Below are 25173 nucleotides of genomic sequence, written 5' to 3'. Positions count from 1 at the left end.
ACTCGCACTCTGATTGATACGATAAAACCAACGCCATTGTTGCCGTTCGTGTCACTGTGCATACCAGTTGAGGGAGCCTCTGAACTGAAATTCAGAAATTCAAATTCAGCTTTTGGGATGTTAGCGGAGGTGGACAAAGTACACAACTTCATTACTTGAGTAAAAGTAAAAGTACTACTGGTCAAATATTGTTCCGTTACAAGTGAAAGTTGTAAAAACAGATTTTTACTTGAGTAAAAGTACAGAAGCATTTGTTTTCAAAAGTACTTAAGTATCAAAAGTAAATTTCCTTTTTTATGTCAACGCATTATTTTATTATTGTTGTATAAATGCATATTATGCCATCATGGTTTAAGCCAGTCAGTGATGCTCCATCAGACATACTAGCATACGTCTAACTTAAACTCATTTAAATACTTGTATAAAAGTTACAAAGCTCTTTACAAAGCTGCTGTCACTTTAAGGCTGAATGCACGGATCCAATACGCTGATACACATCTGATATTCTCCCAACTGTTTACTCTTCTCTTTCTCCCACACATTTACATTTTTTTAAAACATTTTATGAGACATGCATCAAGTGTATGCCAAGTAAACTAATCTTTAATCATTTCAGAAAACTGAAACATACTTTCTAAATGTGACCATGGCCAGACACTGTGCCGAGGAACCGTCTTCTTCCATTTTGCTATAAACTGATTAAAAAAAAACGTGTTCAAAAAATGTTGGGAAACTTCACATGACCCTACAAGAGTGATTACTGCAAAACAAAACAAAAAAACTTTTAAAGAAGAAAAAAATCATCCATTTTTAAAGCTGCTACAGCAACGACTTTTGACTTTGAGGACCTTGAAATAAATGTAGTGGAGTAAAAATTATGATATTGTCTTTCAAATGTAGTGAAGTTAAAGTAATACGTTTAAAGAAAAAATAATACTCAAGTAAAGTACAGATACTCAAAAAGTGTACTTAAGTACAGTCCTCAAGGTAATGTACTTAGTTACTGTCCACCTCTTGCGGTCAACCAATTGGTTTGTCTACATAAACGGTGATGCATACTGTATAATTTTGATTTGCCATAAAGAGCTGGCTGCTAAGAGTCATTTGGAAATCATCTAGTCTGCTTTGGTTATAATAGTTATAACAGTCATTTATTCAAGGTTCGGACAACATGGACTGTGTTTTAAGGATTCTGATTCCCTAAAAAGAACTGGTTTATAAGATTTTGTTTGGGAATTTGACTATACTGATCACACTGTATGTTTTTGGCTCCGTTTACACCTGTGTTTTGGACAATCGTTTCACAAGTAGATGAGGGAGACACATTCCTGTTTATATTTCTTCTGTCCAGAGGGGAGGGTCTATGTTTTTCAGATCTTTTAATCTAATGGACAAAAAAACGCTCACGCAATTTACATTTGAGCGCGACCGGAGACGATAAAAACAGAGAGCATCAGCTTTCGTTTCTGCTCTGACAGACGCAAGACCAGCCGAATGCTGTGAGTGTGTGTTAGAAATCTGGAATGGTGAGAGAACATTGAGCTTGTCACGTTATTCATCCTCAAACCAAACTTGGGTCTCCAGACCACAACGTTTAAATCCCGTCTAGGTAGAGCGCTTCCCGTAATGTTCACGCATTAGGTCAGTAGGAGGAGAGCTGAGCGTCTTTTTCCGCTGTTTGAACGCATTTGACCACATGAGCGTCTGCACTATAAAAGCAATCCAGAAAAAATGCATTTTCGACTCCCTCTGGAAGTGGTCAAAAGTGGAAATGCTCAAAATGTTTTAGGCCTGTATTTAGTGTCGTCCACTTGTGATCCGACCGATAAAACGCATCTTAACACCAGGAATAAACAAGGCCTTTGATTCGCTGAAAAGAACCTGCTCTTATGCACCTTTAGTGACACATTTACTAATTAAAAAATAACATTTTTCAGGTTTTATAAAACGCTAAAATCTTGTGTGAGGTATATTTGAATAAATATGCGTGTAGCTTATAGCTCTAATATACTTAACTTTTCTATTTTTGTCTTTTTGACCAACAGAGATCTTGAGATAGCAGACCAAACAATTGGAGGACGAGACAAGAGAACGGGACCGGAAGACAGCACACGCTGGACTCAGATTCATCACACCACGTTTCCACCTGAGCTCTGTATTAATGAGACAACCCTTTACTACACAGCAAACAGCCTGCAGGTACTGTTGCCAATGTGATTTGCTGTTCATGATTTCATGATTTATTTAATATTTTTGTCTTTCTATCTCAAGGTTGTTCATCACGTAGTTGGTCACCCTAAAAGCAAAATGGACAATTCTTTTTTTATTATAGATTGTTGCAGTATTTATTAGGGGCACCTACTGAATCCGTTGGCATTCTTCTTATTATTTATTACTTCTTCTACTACTATGCTTGGGCTATGGCAACTCCTTGAACTGCTTGCGGGAAAGTTATGAAATTTGGCACACAGATAGATGACAGTCTGAACTGTTACCATGGCAATTGCCATTTGGAGTCTCTAACTCAATCCCTCTAGCGCCACCAACTGTCCAAAGTTGCTAATAACCTTTAAACCATGAGGGCTAGAAACATAATTCTCTTGTCTTCTGATTCCTTGGCTCAAGCCGTAGCTCACATTTTCACGAAAACTGAACCAGATTATCTTCAGATCATGGCGATAAAAAGTTACGGAATTCAAGTTGATTCGTCGAACCCTTCTTAAATAATTTCGAACGAATTTAAAGAACACCAAAATGAATGTGAAGCTGTATCTCTGCAGTGCTTTGGCCTATTCTGACCAAACTGTGTGTGTGTTATGACAACCATGACCTGAGGCTACCTGCATAGTTTCAATGTAGTGCCACCTAGTGGTCAGGTGTGAAAAACTGACATTTTTGCTTATTACTTCTGAACAGTTTGGCTAGTCGAAGTCACAGATTCGAACAATACCCATTTTCCCATATCACCCATTTTTTGATTCATGATATCAACACAACTCTGAGGTTGTATCTCTGCAATGCTTTGACTCATTGACACCAAACGTTGCACGACCCTAACAGTGATAAACAATTAAATCATATAATTACTGCATTAATGATTTTTAGCCGTTTTGCCTAAAATGTTCTTAATATGTCTTTACTTGCTCATTGTTGCATTTGGCTTGACACTCCCAATCATGTTGGCATGACTTCTAAATGATTTTGCACATTGTTGATTTTTAAAGTTCTCATTCAAAAAGCCCTTTCACTCAGATATCCATCACAACAGGGGAAAAAAGACAATTTGCAACTTCAGTTTCATGCAAATGTGTAGTTTTGCATGGTAAAATCCCAGCCTCAGATGGCTTATTGCTGTATTCGGAAGCACCTGTCACCATCTGGCTCTTGCCCCGTGGTGCCGTCTCCTCCGGTGTTGTATTGGAGAAGCCCATCGACGCTCCCCTCTTAATCAGCGCACCTGTCCAAACAGATGTCCGCAGGGATTTCGTTTATTGATCGCGTGTGCCGCTCGACCGCCTCGGCGAGGGTCACAGGAAGAACTCCTGGGGTCTCTGAGAGGAAATGAGAAATCGTTGCAGGCGTTCGTGCTCATATCATTTGTTTTTTTAATATCTGATAAGCTTGCATGTTCTGCTTTGTTTTATTTGTGCGAATCAGGGCTGACTCAGGTTAGGCTCTGCAGCTGTTTTCCCAGGTACAGTCCAGCAGCCTTGGGCGAGAGGAACGAGCGCAGCTTTGACAAAACTCTTCTGACACCCTGCGAGACTGAAATCTGTCTGTTTTCTCCCGTACACTCTGTATTCAGGGACTCAAGGTGATGCACCTGTCGGCCGTCTGGAGTTATTCTCACAGTGAGGGTTTCTGTCAGGAAACACAGCATCTTCAGGCATTGCCTTGTTAGTTTGGAGGTGGGATTCTCTTTTTGAGTGCAGCGAGCTCCGGGATCAGGAATGGTTAAAGACAGCATGGAAAAGTATGAGGGGCCGTACAAAAAAAAATCATTCTGGCACTCTCACACACATACATTCTCCTTTCATATATATTGTGAATGGCCAGAAGGACGAATGGATGGAAAGATTGATGGATGGATGGATGGATTGATGGATATGAATGAATGAATGAATGAATGAATGAATGAATGAATGAATGAATGAATGAATGAATGAATGAATGAATGGGTGAGAGGGTTGATAGATGGATGTGAATGAATGAATGAATGAATGGGTAGGAGGATTGATGCATGGACGAATGAAGGAATGGGTGGGAAGATAGATGGGTGGATGAATGAATGGATGAATGAATGGATGGATGGATGGATGGATGGATGAACTAAGGAATAATTGAATGGGTGTGAGGGTGGATGGATGGATGGATGAACTAGGGAATGAATGAATGGGTGGACGGATGGATGGATGGATGAACTAAGGAAGGAATGGGTGGATGGATGTATGAACTAAGGAAGGAATGGGTGGATGGATGTATGGATGGATGGATGAACTAAGGAATGAATGGATGGATGGATGAACTAAGGAATGAATGAATGGTTGGATGGATGGATGGTTGAACCAAATAATTAATGAATGAATGGGTGGATGGATGGATAGATAGATGGATGGGTGTGGTTGAATGAATGAATGAATGAATGAATGGGTGGATGGATGGATGGTTGAACCAAATAATTAATGAATGAATGGGTGGGTGGATGGATGGATAGATGGATGGATGGGTGTGGTTGAATGAATGAATGAATGAATGAATGGGTGGGAGGGTTGATGGATGGATGGATGAATGAATGAACAGGGTGGGAGGGTGAATGGCTGGATGGACGAATTAATGGGTGGGAAGATGGATGGCTGGATGGACAGATGGATGAATTAATTAATAAATGTATGAATTGGTGGGAGGGTGGATGGATGGATGAACTAAGGAATGAATGAACGAAAGGGTGGGAGGGTGGATGGATGAATGAAATAAGGAATGAATGAATGGGTGGATGCATATATGGATGGATGGACGAATAGACAGACAGACAGATGGACAAGTGTATGTACTTTATTTGACATGCAAATTAATATTAAAGGGGTGGTTCCATGGTTTTTTCTAGGCTTGGTTCTGTTTATGGGGCGCAGTATAACATGTCTTAATACTTCTGTTTTTTTTTTCAAACGCAGTATTTTTCTTCTATTTGACCTTTATTCCACACTGCTGTCTCCACTGTCCAGTGGCGCACTGAACAGTGTTTCAAATTTGGTTATGATTTGGTCATAGACATGTTAATGACATTTAGTGTGTGACACTTTTTTACTATAAAAAAACAACAAAACTAAAGGTAAATTTTATCTTTGTTTTTAAAATCTTTCCTTATTTGCAGTGTTTATTATCGTAGTAACATGTTACACATTTTAAAAAAAACAGCTACAAATGACCACATTATCTATTGGTGAGATTTTAGAAACATTTAGAAACATTATTTTCTCTATCCAGTCAATTCCAGATAAAATCAAGTCACACATCTGTTAATGTAAGTTAAATGGGTTGCAAATGTCAATTGACGTTCACTTCAGATAATGAGTAGCTTGGCAAACTCTTTTGAAAGGATCTTTCCCACACTCTGTCCACCGGTGTCAGGAGCTGAAAGTGCAGCTGAGGACGCTTTCTTGTTGTTGATTACCGGCGTGCGGTAATTTGAACGAGGAGGTCTGACTCACTCCAAAGCGACTGTCCTTTGCAGTGTATTCACTTAGCCATGTGTTCAGCTGAAGAGACTCACACAGACTCTTAATTAGCAGCATTTGTTGGTAAAAAATGGTAAATGATTATCTGTGCACTGGAGGCATTCAGGTATGCAGGCTTTCAGGACGTGGCGTCGGATTGAACGTTTGGTACACACACACACACACACACACGGTTAGCTTGATCCCTTCTAATCTTGTCCGCCATCAATATGTTTGGTCAGTGCAGGTATCAGTGATTGATTTTTTTTTTCTTCTTTTCTAGTTCAATGTGATTCTGAGTAAGAGACCAACAGCATCCAGACCTCCGTCTCTCCTCTCATTCATCGTGTCCTTGTTTCTCCTTCCCTCTCATCTTCTCCTCTTTTCTTGTTTTTCTCTCACTTCACCCTGATCTGAGTTTAGGCCCGTTGAGGTTTAGCATTTACATGCATTTACTATCTTCATGTGAAGTTTTTAATATCCAGAGAATGTTTCTTGACCTCTTGTACTTGTTTGTACTTTTTGTCTGTTTTTAGAGGTTCTTGCTAAGCCAAGCATCGGTATCACTGTTGCTCATTGTTATTGTTCAAATCCCTAACATTATTAAAAAAATTATTCTGCATCTAACTCAGTTAGTTTAAAAGACGTATACGATTCCACTGTGAGTGCCTTTTAAATGAATGGATAGTGGTTGAATGAATGGAAGGATGGACGGATGGATGATGGATAGGTATTGAATGGAGGGTGGTGGATGGATAGGTATTGGATGGATGGATGATTGCTAGGTGATGGATGGAGGATGGATGAATGGATGGATAATGGATAATAGATAAGTGATGGATGGGTGAATAAATGGAGGATGGATGGATAGGTGTTGAATGCATGGAATGATGGATGGATAGGTATTGTATGGAGGGATGGATGGGTGATAGATGCCTGGATTGATGATTGAATGATAGATAGGTGATAAAGGAATGAATTTATGAATGAAGGATTTATGGATAGATGGATGGATTGTAGATGACTGGATTGATGATTGAATATGTGATGAATGGGTGAATGAAGGAATGAATGAAGGAAGGATGAATAGGTGTTGAATGGGTGGATGGATGGATGGATGGATAGGTGATAGATGACTGGATTGATTATTGGATGATGGATAGGTGATGGATGAATGAATGGAGGATGGATGGATGGATAATGGATAGGTGGTGGATGGGTGAATGAATGGAGGATGGATGAATAGGTGTTGAATGAATGGAAGGATGATGGATAGGTATTGAATAGAGGATGGGTGGATGGATATCTGTTGAATAGATGAAAGGATGGATGGATAGGTATTGGATGGATTGATAGATGATGGATAGGAGATGGATGGATGGATATGTGTTGGATGGATTGATAGATGATAGATAGGTGATGGATGGATGGATAGGTGTTGGATGGATGTTAGACGACTGGATTGATGATTTAATGATAGATAGGTGATGAATGGGTTAATGAATGAAGGATGGGTGGATGGGTGATGGATAGGCGATGGATGGATGGGTACGTTTTAAATGGATGGAAGGATGGATGGTTGATGGTTGGATGGATTGAAAGGATGGATAGAGATTCTAGGTTCTCTGAGTGGTTGCTAGTGTTCTAAATAATTTCTAGGCAGTTTTAAGGTATTCTGTGTGGTTGCTATGCGGTTTCTAGGGGGATGAATGGGATGGATTAGATGGATGGAGATTCTAGGTTCTCTGACTGGTTGCTAGAGTGTTCTAAATAATTCTAGGTTATTTTCAAAAAGTATTCTTGGTGGTTGCTATGCGGTTTCTAGGGCGATGGATCAATAAACAGTTTCTTGGCTACTCTGGGTAATTGCTAAGGTGTTGGCCGGTGTTTGCTTGTCAATTTCTAAGGTATCATGGGTGGTCACTATACAGGGAGTGCAGAATTATTAGGCAAGTTGTATTTTTGAGGATTAATTTTATTATTGAACAACAACCATGTTCTCAATGAACACAAAAAACTCATTAGTATCAAAGCTGAATATTTTTGGAAGTTTTAGTTTTTAGTTTGAGCTATTTTAGGGGGATATCTGTGTGTGCAGGTGACTATTACTGTGCATAATTATTAGGCAACTTAACAAAAAACTAATTTATACCCATTTCAATTATTTATTTTGACCAGTGAAACCAATATAACATCTCAACATTCACAAATATACATTTCTGACATTCAAAAACCAAACAAAAACAAATCAGTGACCAATATAGCCACCTTTCTTTGCAAGGACACTCAAAAGCCTGCCATCCATGGATTCTGTCAGTGTTTTGATCTGTTCACCATCAACATTGCGTGCAGCAGTAAACAGAGCCTCCCAGACACTGTTCAGAGAGGTGTACTGTTTTCCCTCCTTGTAAATCGCACATTTGATGATGGACCACAGGTTCTCAATGGGGTTCAGATCAGGTGAACAAGGAGACCATATCATTAGATTTTCTTCTTTTATACCCTTTCTTGCCAGCCACGCTGTGGAGTACTTGGACGTGTGTGATGGAGCATTGTCCTGCATGAAAATCATGTTTTTCTTGAAGGATGCAGACTTCTTCCTGTACCACTGCTTGAAGAGAATGTGTCTTCCAGAAACTGGCAGTAGGACTGGGAGTTGAGCTTGACTCCATCTTCAACCCGAAAAGGCCTCACAAGCTCATCTTTGATGATACCAGCCCAAACCAGTACTCCACCTCCACCTTGCTGGCGTCTGAGTCGGACTGGAGCTCTCTGCCCTTTACCAATCCAGCCACGGGCCCATCCATCTGGCCCATCAAGACTCACTCTCATTTCATCAGTCCATAAAACCTTAGCAAAATCAGTTTTGAGATATTTCTTGGCCCAGTCTTGACGTTTCAGCTTGTGTGTCTTGTTCAGTGGTGTTCGACTTTCTGCCTTTCTTACCTTGGCCATGTGTCTGAGTATTGCACACCTTGTGCTTTTGGGGACTCCAGTGATGTTGCAGCTCAGAAATATGGCCAAACTGGTGGCAAGTGGCATCTTGGCAGCTGCACGCTTGACTTTTCTCAGTTCACGGGCAGTTATTTTGCGCCTTGGTTTTTCCACACGCTTCTTGCGACCCTGTTGACTATTTTGATTGAAACGCTTGATTGTTCGATGATCACGCTTCAGAAGCTTGGCTATTTTAAGACTGCTGCATCCCTCTGCAATATATCTCACTATTTTTGACTTTTCTGAGCCTGTCAAGTCCTTCTTTTGACCCATTTTGCCAAAGGAAAAGAAGTTGCCTAATAATTATGCACACCTGATATAGGGTGTTGATGTCATTAGACCACACCCCTTCTCATTACAGAGATGCACATCACCTAATATGCTTAACTGGTAGTAGGCTTTCCAGCCTATACAGCTTGGAATAAGACAACATGCATAACGAGGATGATGTGGTCAAAATACTCATTTGCCTAATAATTCTGCACTCCCTGTAGTTGCTAAGCAGTTTCTAGTGCACCCAGTGATTGGTTGCTAGGGTGTGTGGGATGGTTGCCAAGCTGTTTCTTGGGTATTGTGGGTCATTGGTAAGTAGTTGCTAAGGCATTGCTACTGGGTGTTCAGGGTAGGGTGTCAACGAATCCGCAGAGGGTGAGAGCGAGAGAGAGAGAGAGAGAGAGAGAGAGAGAGAGAGAGAGAGAGAGAGAGCGAGAGTGAAGTCTGCGGTCTTGGCCATTAGTTAATTGACTTGTTTTTGTGTAAGTAATACGTTGTCAAATACGCATAAACTTAAATCCATTACCTATACAAGTAGTTATGTCTCTTTGTATTCATTTGTCCTGTTATTGACGTTGACAAAATGCACATCTAGATGTTTGAATAGTTCGAATATTCGTGTTTGTTTTAGAGGGAATATTCGGACGTCATTTTTGAGCAATTTTGACAGCCCTAGTTCAGGGTGGATTTTAGGGTATTTTTTCCCTATCTTCACTAAAACTAATGCCTGGTAGACTACACGATATTAGCCCGAATTTGGCATGATCTGTTTGACGTAAGGTGTCGTAGGGATTAGTAAACGGCAATGGACGTCGGGACGCAAGAATCGATCGTTTTATCTCGTATAGTGTGTCATAGTATAAGACAACCGAATCCGCGTCTGCGATAGTTCACGACGCCACGACAGAAAGACTAGCATGTTGAATTTTTTTTGCGGTCCTTCACGACGGGTTCTGTCAAGTGTGACTCTGACCAACCGGAGCACAGACAGTTTTCATACACAGCTTTCAAACACGGCCAAACACATGAGAGATGATGGAGCGGCTAACTTTAGGTGGAATTATAAAATGGAGGAAACGTTCGTGGAGCTGTGGCAACAGCACTCCTGCCTGTATGATGTGTCATCGAGGGACTACCACGACGAAATAATAAAGAAAAATGCTGGCGAACGATAGTAGAAGCCCTTCAGGAACCCGGTGAGTAACGTTACTGGAATGTAAGCATAATAGATGTTTTACAAATACGTTGTGGTGGCAAGCTTTTACTACTGGCTAATAACTAAATATTTAATATAAAAGAACAATATTTTACCTCAAGTTCTCTTTGGAGGATTGACAGCCCATAATGTCCTCTTCCAGGAAGCCAGGAACATGTCCTTTGTCGGGTTTTCTTTCTATTTTTGCGCTATTCTAAACATAAAACAGCCAAAACACGCTGCTTCAGACATCGTTTGTCTACGCTCTTGTTTCTGAAAGTCAATGACATCACACACGTCGTGACAACAAGCGATGATTGGTCGAGTAGCAACGTGTAGTCTGGCATGTAGCCAGGAGGTAATCTAGCACTTGGAAAGCGTTCCACCCATAGGGGCGGCCATTGCTAACCAAGCCATCACCTGCTGTTAGCATCCCATGGACTCCATTTCTGAGCATTTTTGAGCCACTTTGACAGTGAATAACTTTACATCTGAGGCGTTTAAAGACTCCATTTGTCCATTTTTTATTTCTAAAGAAATACGACAATGCATAAAAGGCTCCATTATCTTGTATCTTACACTATCTTCCCGTAGAAGCTGTTTTTGTAAAAATAGGCTAATGATTGCGTCATAACCAACTCGACTCTGTTGCACAGTTGAGAAATTACCTTATAGACAGGAGGAGACGCTCAGAAGCTATCTTTACTGTTTATGAGACAGTCGGGGGGACGTGGAGACATAAAGTCCGATAAAGTCACGGGAGAAGAATGGGGAGAAGCCCATAGTGAGCCAAAAGCAACGGGACAAAACATTTAAACAACGTGATTCAGAGTTTACTTTCCACAACTACTAGAAGACCTACAGCTGTCAGACACATCTATGTCGTCAAGCTCAGTCTGAGCCTGCGCAGTTCGCTCAGCCATCAGGAAGTGAGTGCTTGTAATTGACCTCATTTTCCGTCGTCGAAGTCTATGGGAACGCTCTGTCCATTTCTTTTACTGTCTATGAGTCTGACATGTTTCTAGTCTAGAAGATTTTAGGAGTCAAAATCGCGTAATCTGACACATTGACTTTCGTAAACAGACAAAAATATCTTGTAGTCTGAACCAGGCATAAAGTTCAAGAGCTGTGGTATGTTTAGAATCACAGCGTTTTCAGAACGTTCTATAGAATCATAGTGATTTCAGAACATTCTCCAATGTTGCTATAGGAACTTCAGATGGTTTTCTTCTTCAGCATCAGGCTATAAAACTCGTTTTCAGTTGATAAATCTTTGACTGGAACATGTTGCATAAACGGACTCGTTTGTGAGGAACAGACAGCTGTGAGTGTTTGAACAAATGTTTCCTTTCTCTGTTCTTCTGTGCGCAGGTTAATAAACAGATGACAGGAATGTCTGGATGCCTCATTGATTAGCAATAAACAAGGTTTGTTGAAATCAAATCAGGCTTTTTGAGTTGCTTGGATATCTCTTAAAGATGCATTCTCAGGTAGACTGAACTTTAAGACATGATAGAGGAGTGAGCGATATGATCTTCTTGATTGATAACTGAATCTTGCATAAGAATCGCAGTCCAGGATGAAGTCTTCATGGTGAGATGAAATGTTTAATCGCTGTTTATATCAGTGTGCATCACTTCAGTTTGCTGTAGAGCGATTGGTTTCTGGTTCACAGGACAAACCTTTAAAATGAAACAAGTAAAGCTTGGGTGGGTTCCGTCATGCCGCTTTCGCGCCCCACAAAGAGACACAGAGAGACGTACACAGAGAGTCCTTCTGGGCCACCGTGTGCGATCAAATATAGCCCAATCTTCACACCTCATAAAACTGTCGCTTTAACATTCTGACTCAAACAAGAGGAAATAGCTGCCTTTCAGAGACGGTCAGGCTTTATTGGAAACATTTCTGTGGTGTAAAATCCTCAGGAGAATGTTTGATTACCACTGAATGAGTGCGGGACACGCTGTTTGTGACTGTGAAAACGGGTAGCTCGTCTGAGGTCCACTTTGTAGCTTATTCAGGCCACTTTCTTGGGAAGAGACAGCGGTTTGCTTTCTTATGTGTTGATCAGGAGCAGGAGCGTCTGAAATTGGTGATGCCACAATAGGCTGACATGCATCGAGTGCCAGTACTTAAGGCACACAACATGGGCAAATGTTTTGCTTGCTACTAAATGTTTCAATAATAAGTATATAGTAGGTATATGCAAGTAAACTTGCTCAAAAGTTTACACACCTCTTGCATACAAAATGCATGTTATTTTTTATTTAGTTCTTATTGGTACTGAATAAGAAGTTAATATATAGTCCACAAGACTGGTTCATGGCTGTTTTTTCGTTTTGTGATGGCTGTTTTTTCGTTTTGTGATGGCTGTTTTTGAGTCCACTGTTTGTCCTGAGCAGGTAAATGACTTGGGGGTCTTCAGAAAAATCCCAATTCCTCTGTTTTCCTGTAACTTTTGCTCATTTGAACCTTCTCCAGCAGTGACTGTATGATTTTGAGTGTGATCTTTTTACAGTGAAGACAATTGAGGAACTCAAACACAACTATTAAAAAAACCTTCAAACATTCACTGATGCTCCAGAAGGAGACACAACGCATTGAGCCGGGGGGTGAAAACTTTTAAAGAAGGAGGAAGCAGTCCAATTTTTTTTTCTATTTGGTTTAAATATCATGTTTTCTCATTTATTACTACCCTTCAGAATGGTAAATGGAAATGGACTGCATTTATATAGCGCTTTTATCCAAAGCGCTTTACATTTTGCCTCACATTCACCCATTCATACACCGACGGCGATGTCAACCATGTAAGGCGCCATCCAGCTCGTCGGGAGCAGCTGGGGTTAGGTGTCTTGCTCATGGACACTTCGACACTTGGTCAGGCGGAACCGGGGATTGAACCACCAACCTTTCGGTTTGTAGACAACCTACATGAACCACTGAGCCACTGCCGCCCCAGAAGATACTAACTTGTTTCTTGGAAGACAAATTAAGTACAATTTACCTTGATCTTCAGATTCAAAAGTTTTCACCCCCAGCTCTAAATGCATGGTGTTTCCTTCTGGAGCATCAGTGAATGTTTCAACCTTTTGTTTGGAGCACATTTTGCCATGCCAAATCATGCAGAAGCTTGATTTTATGTAAACATATGTTAAATATATATGTATGTGTATGTGTATGTATATGTACAGTGGGTATCGAAAGTATTCGGACCCCCTTAAAGTTTTCACTCTGTTATATTGCAGCCATTTGCTAAAATCATTTGAGTTCATTTTTATTAATTAATAAAAATGAATGTACACAGAGCACTCCATATTGACAGAAAAACACATTGTTGACAATTTTGCAGATTTATTAAAAAAGAAAAACTGAAATATCACGTGGTCCTAAGTATTCAGAGCCTTTGCTGTGACACTCATATATTTAACTCAGGTGCTATCTATTTCTTCTTATCGTTCTTGAGATGGTTCTCCACCTTCATATGAGTCCAGCTGTGTTTGATTATACTGATTGGACTTGATTAGGAAAGCCACACACCTGTCTATATAAGACCTTACAGCTCACAGGGCATGTCAGAGCAAATGAGAATCATGAGGTTAAAGGAACTGCCTGAAGAGCTCAGAGACAGAACTGTGGCAATGCACAGATCTGGCCATGGTTACAAAAAATGTCTGCTGCTCTTAAGGTTCCTAAGAACACAGTGGCCTCCATAATCCTTAAATGGAAGACGTTTGAACCCTTGGGACGTTTTTGATAAATGGGACGACCAGAACCCTTACTAGAGCTGGCCATCCATCCAGACTGAGCTATCACGGGAGAAGAGCCTTGGTGAGAGAGGTAAAGAAGAACCCAAAGATTGCTAGTTTGCTAAAAACACCTGAAGGACTCCAAGATGGTGAGAAATAAGATTCTCTGGTCTGATGGACCAAGATAGAAATGTTTGGCCTTAATTCTAAGCGGTATGTGTGGAGAAAACCAGGTACTGCTCCTCACCTGTCCAATACAGTCCCAACAGTGAAGTATGGTGGTGGCAGCATTATGCTGTGGGGGTGTTTTTCAGCTGCAGAACGACTGGTGGCAATCGAGGGAAAGATGAATGCAGCCAAACGAAAACCTTCTCCAGAGTGCTCAAGATCTCACACTGGGCCGAAGGTTCACCTTCCAACAAGACAATGACCCTAAACACACAGCTAAAATAATGAAGGAGTGGCTTCACAACAACTGTGACTGTTGAATGGCCCAGCCAGAGCCCTGACTTAAACCCAGTTGAGCATCTCTGGAGAGACCTGAAAATGGCTGTCCACCAACGTTTACCATCCAACCTGATAGAACTGGAGAGGATCTGCAAGGAGGAATGGCAGTGGATCCCCAAATCCAGGTGTAAAAAACTTGTTGCATCTTTCCCAAAAAGACTCATGGCTGTATTAGATCAAGAGGGTGCTTCTACTGAGGACCATGTGATATTTCAGTTTTTCTTTTTTAATAAATCTGCAAAAATGTCAACAATTCTGTGTTTTTCTGTCAATATGGGGTGCTGTGTGTACATTAATGAGAAAAAAAAAGAACTTGAATGATTTTAGCAAATGGCTGCAAGAGTGAAATATTGAAGGGGGTCTCAAAACTTTCCATACCCACTACATATATATATATATATATATATGTGTGTGTGTGTGTATATATATATATATGTGTGTGTGTGTATATATATATATGTGTGTGTGTGTATATACACACAGTATTTGTGAGTATTTTGAACAATTTGTTAACAGAAATGACTTATTGAGGATAAACTTAATTTTTTAATGTTATTTTTATTTATCTATTTAGCTTTGACTCTATAGATTCAAAGAGAGTGATTGAGAAGAACTAATTGCAGCAGCCCAGTGCTTTATAATCCTCCCTGAAATCACATGAAGCCAGCCAGTCAGATTGAAGCTTGTGATTTCAGCGAGCTCTTGGTGTTTTCGTGAGCCGTTTGCATCAGACTCTGAGTGGGTGCGCGTCTGAAGCCGAGACTCCTCCAGATCTGGTTAGAGGAGAGTCTCTTTGCATGAGGGCTTTTGATATTGACTTTGTGGAGAGCCTCAGGTCTGGGAATTGTTCTGAGGAGGAGCAGAAATCACAGATGACCTGCGCTGGAGTAGATGATGAGAGCTAACTCACTCCTTTCCGCCTGGCTTTCTTGTTGTGGTCAAATGGGGTTTGGGGAACAGGAACCAGTGCTATTAAATGTGACACCAGCATTTAGATCTGTTCATGCTGCAAGAGTGTGGAGTTGCATTCAAGCTATCTTAAATTTAAAAAAACATTTAATAAAGATGTAATTTTGGTGCTCAAAGATGAGTTTTAAGGGATAAAATGATTGACTACAGGGGGGCTTTAAGAGTGTAATATTGTCCTCTGAAAGCCAAAGTTTGATCCTCAGCAGAAGAGCGAGACTCAGATGAACTGAAGCAGCACACAGATTTGTGAGTGGATAGGTTGGAACTCTTATTTACTCTCTCTCTTTCTCTCATTTTCTCTCAATCCATTCTGATGGGATTTACAAGCAAGCGGTAATCCGTAACCGCTGCAAAATCTGCGGCCCACTACGCAATTCTGCCTCTCTCCCTCTCTTTTTCCTCTTTCCCTTCTTAATACTAAAAATAATTTAGCTGCTTCAGTGGAGGACGCTGGTTTTATCCCCAAATCTGGGCTGAAAAGGGGCGTGTGTCTGTTGGCAGCGAGTATTGTGCAGAATTAGACTGTGACAGTCTCAAAAAGGCACCTCTCTCTCTCTCACTTTATTTCTCTCTTCTTCAGCTAAAGCGTTTTCAAAATGTCAAGGATTTAGCCTGTTGCTAAGCGGTTCACAGACTGTGTGCTGTTTTCCCGGTCCATCATGTGAAGTGTTGAGTCTGGCGGCCATCTGGAAGCGGCTTCTGCCTGACAACCACCTTCAGATTCACTCACACGACACATCTGTGTGTGTATGATCACCGGCTCCGGGCATGAAAACCAGCACATCTGTCTCGAGGATGGCCACTGTCCCGTTCTCGTTGCGTTTTGTTCTCAGAGGATGTGTAGATGACACGCATTTGTTTAGGGTGTACAGTGTTGCCCACAGATTCGAAAGCAATGTGCGGTGGGGCGGGGGTTGTGTTATTAATGTTTTAAAATGTATCATTTAAAGAAACCTTCCTTCCTTCCATCCATCCATCCATCCATCCATCCATCCATCCATCCATCCATCCATCCATCCATCCATCCATCCATCCATCCATCCATCCATCCATCCATCCATCCATCCATCCATCCATCCATCCATTGCCGCATTAGTCCCAGAAAGCGCCCTGTGTGAGCAAAAGGCTGGACCAATGCCATCAGAGGTGTGTTCGCCGTCAGAGCCGATCGTTCGCCAGCTTAGTGGAACGGTATGTGATGTGCTAGTTTATGATCGAATCTGAAAATAAATGCACAAGCGTGGTTACGTTACATACATGTCACATCCGGACGTCACAGCTCTATATGGGATGTGTGGGAATGCACGCACATATTCCAGAAAATCACTGGCAGTGTGAATGAACCAAAATCAAACGGTCCCGTGACAAATCTCTGTGTGAAAGGGGCTGTAGTGACACAAATTGCTTTCACTTATTGATGATGATTGGTGTTGCATAGACTGCACATGAATGTGGGGCTGGAGGCATTGATGATTTCAGATATCATAGTGGCCAGATATAGTTTACTCCACCTTTAAATAAAGTGATTTGTTTTGATATCCAGCCATTAAATTCCCTATTTTGATGTGACTGTGTAGTGTTTATCATCTGGTGAGTGACCTCCTTTAGATGATTTCGTTTTTTTTCATTAGGATTTACTTAGAAAGAAATTCCTAAATGAAGAAAAGAGGTGCACAAACAGTCTTTCTATCAGCAGAGTACAATTGTAAATGCGCTCTAAGACTGTGAAGTGAGCATGCGGCCACATAAGTGCGCTTGCTGTGCGAACATCAGTTTATTTCCTCTGTGACCATGAAGGGTTGTGAATTATTCCCCCAGAAGGCTTAGAAACCCTCTAAACTCCCATTTTGACTGTTTGTTTGCCTGGTGTGGAGTCTTGTTGGCCAAACAAGCGTGGAAAAGTGGAGAGACACTTTAATTTTGTTTAGCGGTGTTGACTCCAGACACTGTTCATCTCCCCTCATGTGGTTGCGTCCTGATGGGCAGATGTGGGTGACGTCTGCTCAATGATTCTGCGAGACGGAGCGTCTCACATTTCTGTGTTTAAACACTATCTGAGCATCTCCTCCCTGCCGATATCACATCTGCTGCTCACAGCCGTGGGACTGAACACAGATGCCGAGGAGAGCAGAGGTCCCTCGCTCTCAAGAGTCTCACAGACGGTGTGTATTTAGGTTTAGATATATATAAAACGCATGAATAATCAAAAGCATACGAGTAGCTTGCATTAGACTATGCACATCATATATTACATATATATTCATCTCGTACATATAAAATAATATGTGTGTGTGTGTGTGTGTGTGTGTGTGTGTGTGTGTGTGTGTGTGTGTGTGTGTGTGTGTGTGTGTGTGTATGTAATTTGTTTTAATGTTGTATAATTTTTATTTCATTATACTTAACATCAATATTTTTTAAATTTTCATTAAAGTTTATAAAAAGAGCTTAATCAATATTTTGTATACATCTTATTGGAATAAAAAAAGTACCATTTAGTTTGTGATTCGTGTTCATAAATGTAAACATATTTTCATTGTATTAAATTTATGAATTTACAAATTGGCTCAATTTATACAAAATGTTTTAAACTCTAGTCTTTGTTACTCATTTCAAATTATTAATCCATAATATGTGAGGACTTTTTAATTTAACTATTTAATTTGACTTTTTATTAAAAAATTTGATCCCTTTAAACAATGGATAGATACATGTTGCTTTATATATATATATATATATATATATATATATATATATATATATATATATATATTATATAAGTGGTGTAATGGTACACATGTTCGTACTGAACCATTTTGGTACAGGGCTTTCTGTTCATTGAACGGTTATGAATGCAATCTTCAAAGGGTTAGTTCACCCAAAAATGAAATTCATGTCATTAACTCCTCCCCCTAATGTCGTTCCACACCCGTAAGACCTCCGTTCATCTTCACAGTTTAAGATATTTTATATTTAGTCCGAGAGCGTATCTAAGTGTATGCACACTATACTGTCCATGTCCAGAAAGGGAATAAAAACATCATCAGTAGTCCATATGAGACATCAGTTAGTTAGTTAAAATCTCTTAAAGCATCGAAAATACATTTTGGTCCAAAAATAACAAAAACTACAACTTTATTCAGCATTGTCCTCTCTTCTCCGTTTGTTTTCAATCCTCAAAGAAAGATTGAAACGGTTATGAATCAGCGTATTGATTCATGATTCGGATCGCCAATGTCAAGTGATTTCAGCAGTTTGACACGCAATCCGAATCATTAATCAATACACTGATTCATAACCATTTGAATCTTTAATAATAATTTTAAAAAACCTGAAGAGAAGACAATGCTGAATAATGTTATTTTTGGACCAAAATGTATTTTCGATGCTTCAAGAGATTCTGATTAACCCACTGTTGTCTCATGTGGACTACTGATGATGTTTTTATTCCCTTTCTGGACATGGACAGTATAGTGTGCATACACTTAGATACGCTCTCGGACTAAATATAAAATTACTTAAACTGTGTGTTAAGATGAACGGAGGTCTTACGGGTGTGGAACGACATTAGGGCGAGTCATTAATTACATAAATTTCATTTTCGGGTGAACTAACCCTTTAACAGTTTACAGTCGGCTTGTTTAAGTGTAAACATCAATCCGAGTTCCCAAACAAACATATTCAGTATTCTGTCCATTTGATCAAAAACGATAGATGCCGTTTTGACGCTCTTTAATGTGACGTGACTGATCACTGTATAGGCGGCGGCGCGCGAGTGAACGTGATCATCTCTTCCTAGAGAATAAACATTAATTAATATCTCTTAAGGTATGTTGAAGATATATTATGACATACTGAATAGTATCATGGAAAGTCCCGTAGCATCACATTTACCTCAGAAGTCATGCAGTGTGCACAGCTGTTAGTGCACTAGAGAAATCAACTCTCTCACTAAATATATGCACTATATTAGCCGATATATTCATTATATTCTACTGAACCTGTTAGTGATGTCTTGTTTATTATGTATATTTAAATAAATGTCATGATTTGACAGCTACTATGTATAAATGATTATACTTAAACAACGAATTGGAGAAAAAAATATTTATAATTAGAAGTTTAGAAGTTAATGCAAAAACTGCCATATGTGAAGCTTATGAGTGTTGATTATTATATCTAAAAATAAATAACTGAATTGAGGCTAATAAATGGGCTCTGTTTTTGACCTTTAATATTACAATGTGTAGATTAAGCAACTGTATTTAAGAAATGTATTTCAATGAATCATAAAATGACCCTGATATGTCACTAGACATTAAGAAATCATGTTCATTTCAAATACTTCTATCACTGACAACAGTAGTCCGGCCAGGATATTGTCATTTAAATGTTGTTGTTGCAGCTCAACTGATGTTGATGATGTCATGTTGTGTTTTGGCCTGAAGCTCCGCCCTCCACCTATCGACCAATCATGAAGTCAGTAGTGTTTGGGCATCCGGGTTGCCAGATCTGCTCTAGTTACCACAGCTGCAGATCTACAAACGTTCCTGCTGATCCTGCAGCCAATCTGGCAACCTCGAGTCAAGGGGAGGGGGAGGGGGATACACCACTCTACAGTCATTTGATAATACTCATGTGATTGCAGTACCAGTTTTGGCCACAATCTTACATACACTTCCTTTAAGTAAGGGCTACCTATATTTACAGCATTATCTTAAAAAAACGTTTAGTTATAATTTAATTAATTTAAGGACAGACACAATTTTTTCAGTAAAAACTGTTGAATAAAAATAAATTTAGCAATTTTGTAAAACTTCTGTACCAAAATCGTACCAAACAATCTGTTTTGTGTACCGTTACACCCCTTATTTGTTTATATATATATATATATATATACACATACATACATACACGTTTGTTTTTGTGAAATGTGGGGACATTCCATAGGCGTAATGGTTTTTATACTGTACAAACCGTATTTTCTATCCCCCTACACTGCCCCTGTCTCTAAACCTACCCATCACACACACACACACACACACACACACACACACACACACACACACACACACACACACACACACAAACACACTGCCCCTAAACCTACCCATCACAGGAAACATTCTGCATTTTTACTTTCTCAAAAAAACTCATCCTGTATGATTTATAAGCATTTTGAAAAGTGGGGACATTGCCAATGTCCTCATATTACACCCTCTTCTTGTAATACCTGTGTCATACCCATGTCATTATACACATTTGTGTCACATACACAGTGAATTCTAGTTGATTGGGACACTTTTTGCCATCAAAATTCAAGACTTGTAAAAAGTGTCCCAAAGTGTTTTTAACTTCATCTTATATGTATATAAATCAGTTTAGGGATGCCAATTTAAGTCTCGTGAACCTTAATGCACATACCACAACAACTGTTGTGTTCGAGCTGAATTTGAATGTAAACAATGATTAGTGGTTCAGTGTGTGAGTCAGACTCGTTGTGAGTTCAATCACCTCTCAGACTGATTCAGTGATTCAGAGAATCGTTTTGGACTTGTGAGTCTGTCTGTGACTTCGTTTTAAAGATCTGGCTCATAAGAGTCGTTCATTCATGAATCAAACTACACTGGTCGTGTTCTGTGTTTGTTGGGATGAGCAATGCAATAGAAAAATGTCTTATTGTCCTATTGTATTTGTGCTGCTCATTATTTCTCTCTCATCACATTTGATTCAAACTCTCAACTCATCAGCGTCATGTCTTTCTCTGTGGTGCTTTAGATTAATCTGCACTACTGCTTTCTCCATCCCCAACTCTACTCAGGGGTTCTTGGTGTTTTTCAGCATCTTGAATTAGTGATAATCACGTTGATGTCTTCCCTTCTGTGCAAACAATGTCAGCCGTTATGTAAAGTCCAGGGACTTAAAGGTAAAGATCTCACATAATCCACACGGGCTCCTGATAAAAGAGCTCCATCACTTTCTCTCTCTCTTTCATGATTAAACCATCAGCCGTGGGTGGAGAAGGAGAGAATGACAGTATGATTCAAATGGATGGCGAGATAAAGAGAAAATCATTATGCCGCTGATGCCAGATTTCTCATGACAGGGTAGATACGGTGAATTATTGCAGTGATTGTTGGTGTACACGATGTGTACGTGAGCCATCTGGAACAGAGAGTTTATTTGACCAAATAATGGAAATTCTGTGTCGTCGTTTTACTCGCCCTCATGTTGACGACGGTTCTGTGAAACACAAAAAGAGAAATGAAGCCATTAAACGTGTGATGAAAAGAGCATTGAGCAAAGTTAGTCAATGTGAGTTCATGAGGGAATCATTCAGATTGGAGTTGTGATATATGTTATTATGTGCTGTCAAAATCAACGCATTAACACGTGTTTAATTATGCCAAAATGACGTTTTTAAGGAGTTAAATAAAACTGGCCAGGTCTTAAAGTGACAGCAGTCTAATAAACCTGCTGCTGTCAGTCATTAATGTTAATCAAAGAATAAAAGAAAACTGCTCTTTTCTGAATAACTTTTATAGCTTTAATATGGATTAATCTATATTTAATTTATAATTTATGCAGTGAAGACTGTGAAATGTTTGAGAACTCAGTTTCTGTATATATCCCCGTTAGACCTACCTGAAAATCTCAAAGCAGTGTTTGCAAGGTTACACTGGTCAAAAACAATGAAAACAGGAACTTTTTGTGCAAGTAAAATCTGACCCGGTCTGACTGGGCCGATAGAAAACACTGAGCCCTGATATATTAAAGGCAAGTAAATGTGACATTTACTAGAATGGGTTTATGTGAAGATTGTTCACTTGTATATTTTTTAAGCCTAATAAATGTTGGCATTGCTTTTATTGTACTGTAATGCTGAATGCCTAAAATTAAGTGGGGAAAAATAATTTTCACAGAGATATTAGTATTAGTTAGCCTGACAAGCCTGACCCACATCAAGATGTTTGGTCTGGAAACTCACCATTGACAGCTCAATCTGAGGGGCGGGATAAACGGTTGTCTTTCAAACTCCCTCTGCACGCGATAGGATAGCGCTACAACCAACCAGAGCAACGAAGGTGAAGCAGAGCTCGCTGACAGATTAAACATTCGCCGTATCCGGTCGGCTAAACTCCGAACACATCTCCCCTTTTTAAGAATGACTTCAGTGCCGTTCTTTGTTCTTTTCTCAGAGAAAAGCTTAACTCCAAGTCTTCCAGAATCGCAGTCAAAGCTGATTCGAAAGACCGCCGTTCGCCAGTTTCTGTGTTTACTAGAAGCACGTAAACGCAACTCGGCAATTGTCATTATGGCCCTGCCCGCCGACTCTATACACGATGTGATTGGCCCGTCCAGATTGTGAGGAATACAGCTCAGAAGGGTATTGAGAGTTCCCAGACGACACTTGCGGGCAGATTAAATTTGCTGCCGCTAGGGTGCGTCTAGATTTCTAGGCTAAGTATTAGTATCAGTGATACTGGCCTTCATTCATTACAACAAATAGTTAAAATATAGGCTACTGTCTTTATTTTGTTTCTACATTCATTTGGAGATTAATTATGAAATTATTACAATATTAAAAAGATATTAAAAAACAACTCATTGTGATTAATTACAGAAAAAAGTGCATTCAATTTGTTATTTTTATATATACAGTGTGTGTGATGTGTGTGTGTGTGCATGTGTGTATGTACGTGTGTATATATATATATATATATATATATATATATATATATATATATATATATATATATATATATATATGTATGTATGTATGTATGTATGTATGTATGTATGTGTGTGTGTGTGTGTGTGTGTGTGTGTAAGTGTGTGTGTAAGTGTATATGTGTGTAATATATATATTATTGCGAGCCGGTCTTAAATTGACAGCAGTGCAGCCTAGTGAATTGTCCTGAAAGGGACAGTTCACCTCTAAAATTATGTTAATTAAAGGGATACTTCACTGCTTTTTCATATTAAACTGTTATTCCTTTAACTAAAACGAGTTGACACATCTCTCTCTCGTCTCAGTGCTCTTAATCTCTCTGACGCGCGGTGACGATCTGATAGCATTTAGCTTAGCCCACTAAGCCCAGTTCATTCACTATGGTACCAAACAGAGATCAAGTTAGAAGTACCAAACACCTCCACGTTTCCCCTATTTAAATACAGTTACACGAGTAGTTGAACGATCAAGTATGGTGACATAAAATAAAACGTGGAGCTTTTCTAAGCGGATTAAAAAGGCGAACTATAATGTATTTTTGGAATAGCACTTCTGAGTCGGCGCAGTAAAAAGTCCCGGCTGAAAAATGCATGTATGTATGTATGTATATATATACACACACACACACACACACACACACACATAATGTTCAAGGTTTTTTTTAAAGTAAAGTTTTAAGTTTAAGTAAGGTTTTTCAAGTCTTTTAAGTAACATAAATTAAGATTATTGCAACAAAAATATAAAAATAATTATTTTTGTTCCTGTCACCTAAGAATAGAATAGCAAATAACTGATGTGACTAGCCATCAGAACCGAACTGAAAAACCGTGGTTAAAAACCGAGGTATATATTGAACCATAAAAATTTTTAGAGACTGTGTGATTTCGGACACAGCTTCTGAATATGAGTGAACTCACTGTAAACCCTAATGTTGTCTTTACTTAAACAAATCAAGTAATCTGGACTTAATATTACTAGTTTAGTCCAAAAACTCAAAAATATAAGTTAGTATAACTTATTAACCTACAAAATACATAAACTTAAGATTTCAAGTTGAATGAACTCAAAATCATAATTAATTAAAAAAACTCGCTCTGGTCTTGCTTTGATGTGATTGGCCATTCAAGGAGTTCTGTCTGGCAACAAGAACTAATTCACTGATTGGAGGACATTTACAAAAGGCGGTCCTTTTCTGTTGCTGATTCAAATTAAGATGGAGACTTTTTAATTGTGTGCAATCTTAAAATCGGTAAGAAACAGTTTGTAAGTTACAAAACATAATAATAATATTTGAACTAACTTATAACTAACCAGACTGACTTTATTTCTGTTTTAATGGAAATAATAGTTTTGTTTGAAGTCACCATGATGTTTGCTTTAGTTGAGCTCTTGACTGTATAATATTATAATATAATGTTTCTCTGGCTGTTTTGTGTTTGTGAGACACATTTGTGAAAGAACACAAAAAGTCAAGAGAAAATATCATTAAGTTATGTTGTTAAATCATTGATGATGATAACATCATATATTGGCAGAATCCCTGATCTCATGCAGAGTCTAATGCTTTGGTTGTCAAAGCAGTTATTAATAGTTTTGAAATATTAATAAAAATATCCATGAGATTCTTTACTCTTGTGGTAATTGAAGAATTTATGATTTAATTTTTTGTGCACAAAATGTTTAAATCTATGGCATAAGTTAGACATGCACAGACATCAAGAATCCGTGTATGAATCTCTACAATGGTGACAATAATTTTTTATTTTATTTTTTTATTTGATGAACAGATCAACTCTGAACATAAAACAAGCTACAAAAACATCAGAACAAAAGAGCAAAAGAAAAAGCAAATAGTAAGAATCAAAGAAAATGTGTCACAATTCAGATGTATAATTTATTCATGCTGCAATGCATGCTGAAGTTTTGATTGGTTGTACCCAGCATGGTATACTGAACTTCTGGTGTACCCAGTTTGGTGAACTTAACAATTTGAGTACAGTGAATGTGAGCACCTAGTTAAGTGAACTTAAATATACAAGTTTTGGG

At 39.1% G+C, this 25173-nt stretch overlaps 1 protein-coding gene across 5 annotated transcripts in view; it reads left to right on the top strand.

The window, feature by feature from the left end:
* plxnb2b (plexin b2b) overlaps positions 1–25173 on the top strand; it is a 245161-nt gene that overhangs the window by 120770 nt on the left and 99218 nt on the right. For all 5 annotated transcript variants that reach the window (XM_067436860.1, XM_067436862.1, XM_067436858.1 and 2 more), the window contains one exon: positions 2046–2199. The gene's annotated coding sequence lies outside the window, so the exon portion shown is untranslated. The remainder of the gene's footprint in view (positions 1–2045; positions 2200–25173) is intronic.

Source organism: Pseudorasbora parva, chromosome 25 (genome assembly GCF_024679245.1).
Source record: "Pseudorasbora parva isolate DD20220531a chromosome 25, ASM2467924v1, whole genome shotgun sequence".
In the NCBI taxonomy this organism is placed as follows: domain Eukaryota; kingdom Metazoa; phylum Chordata; class Actinopteri; order Cypriniformes; family Gobionidae; genus Pseudorasbora; species Pseudorasbora parva.
Note: the sequence above shows the minus strand (reverse complement) of the source record. Positions and strands in the feature narration are given on the sequence as shown.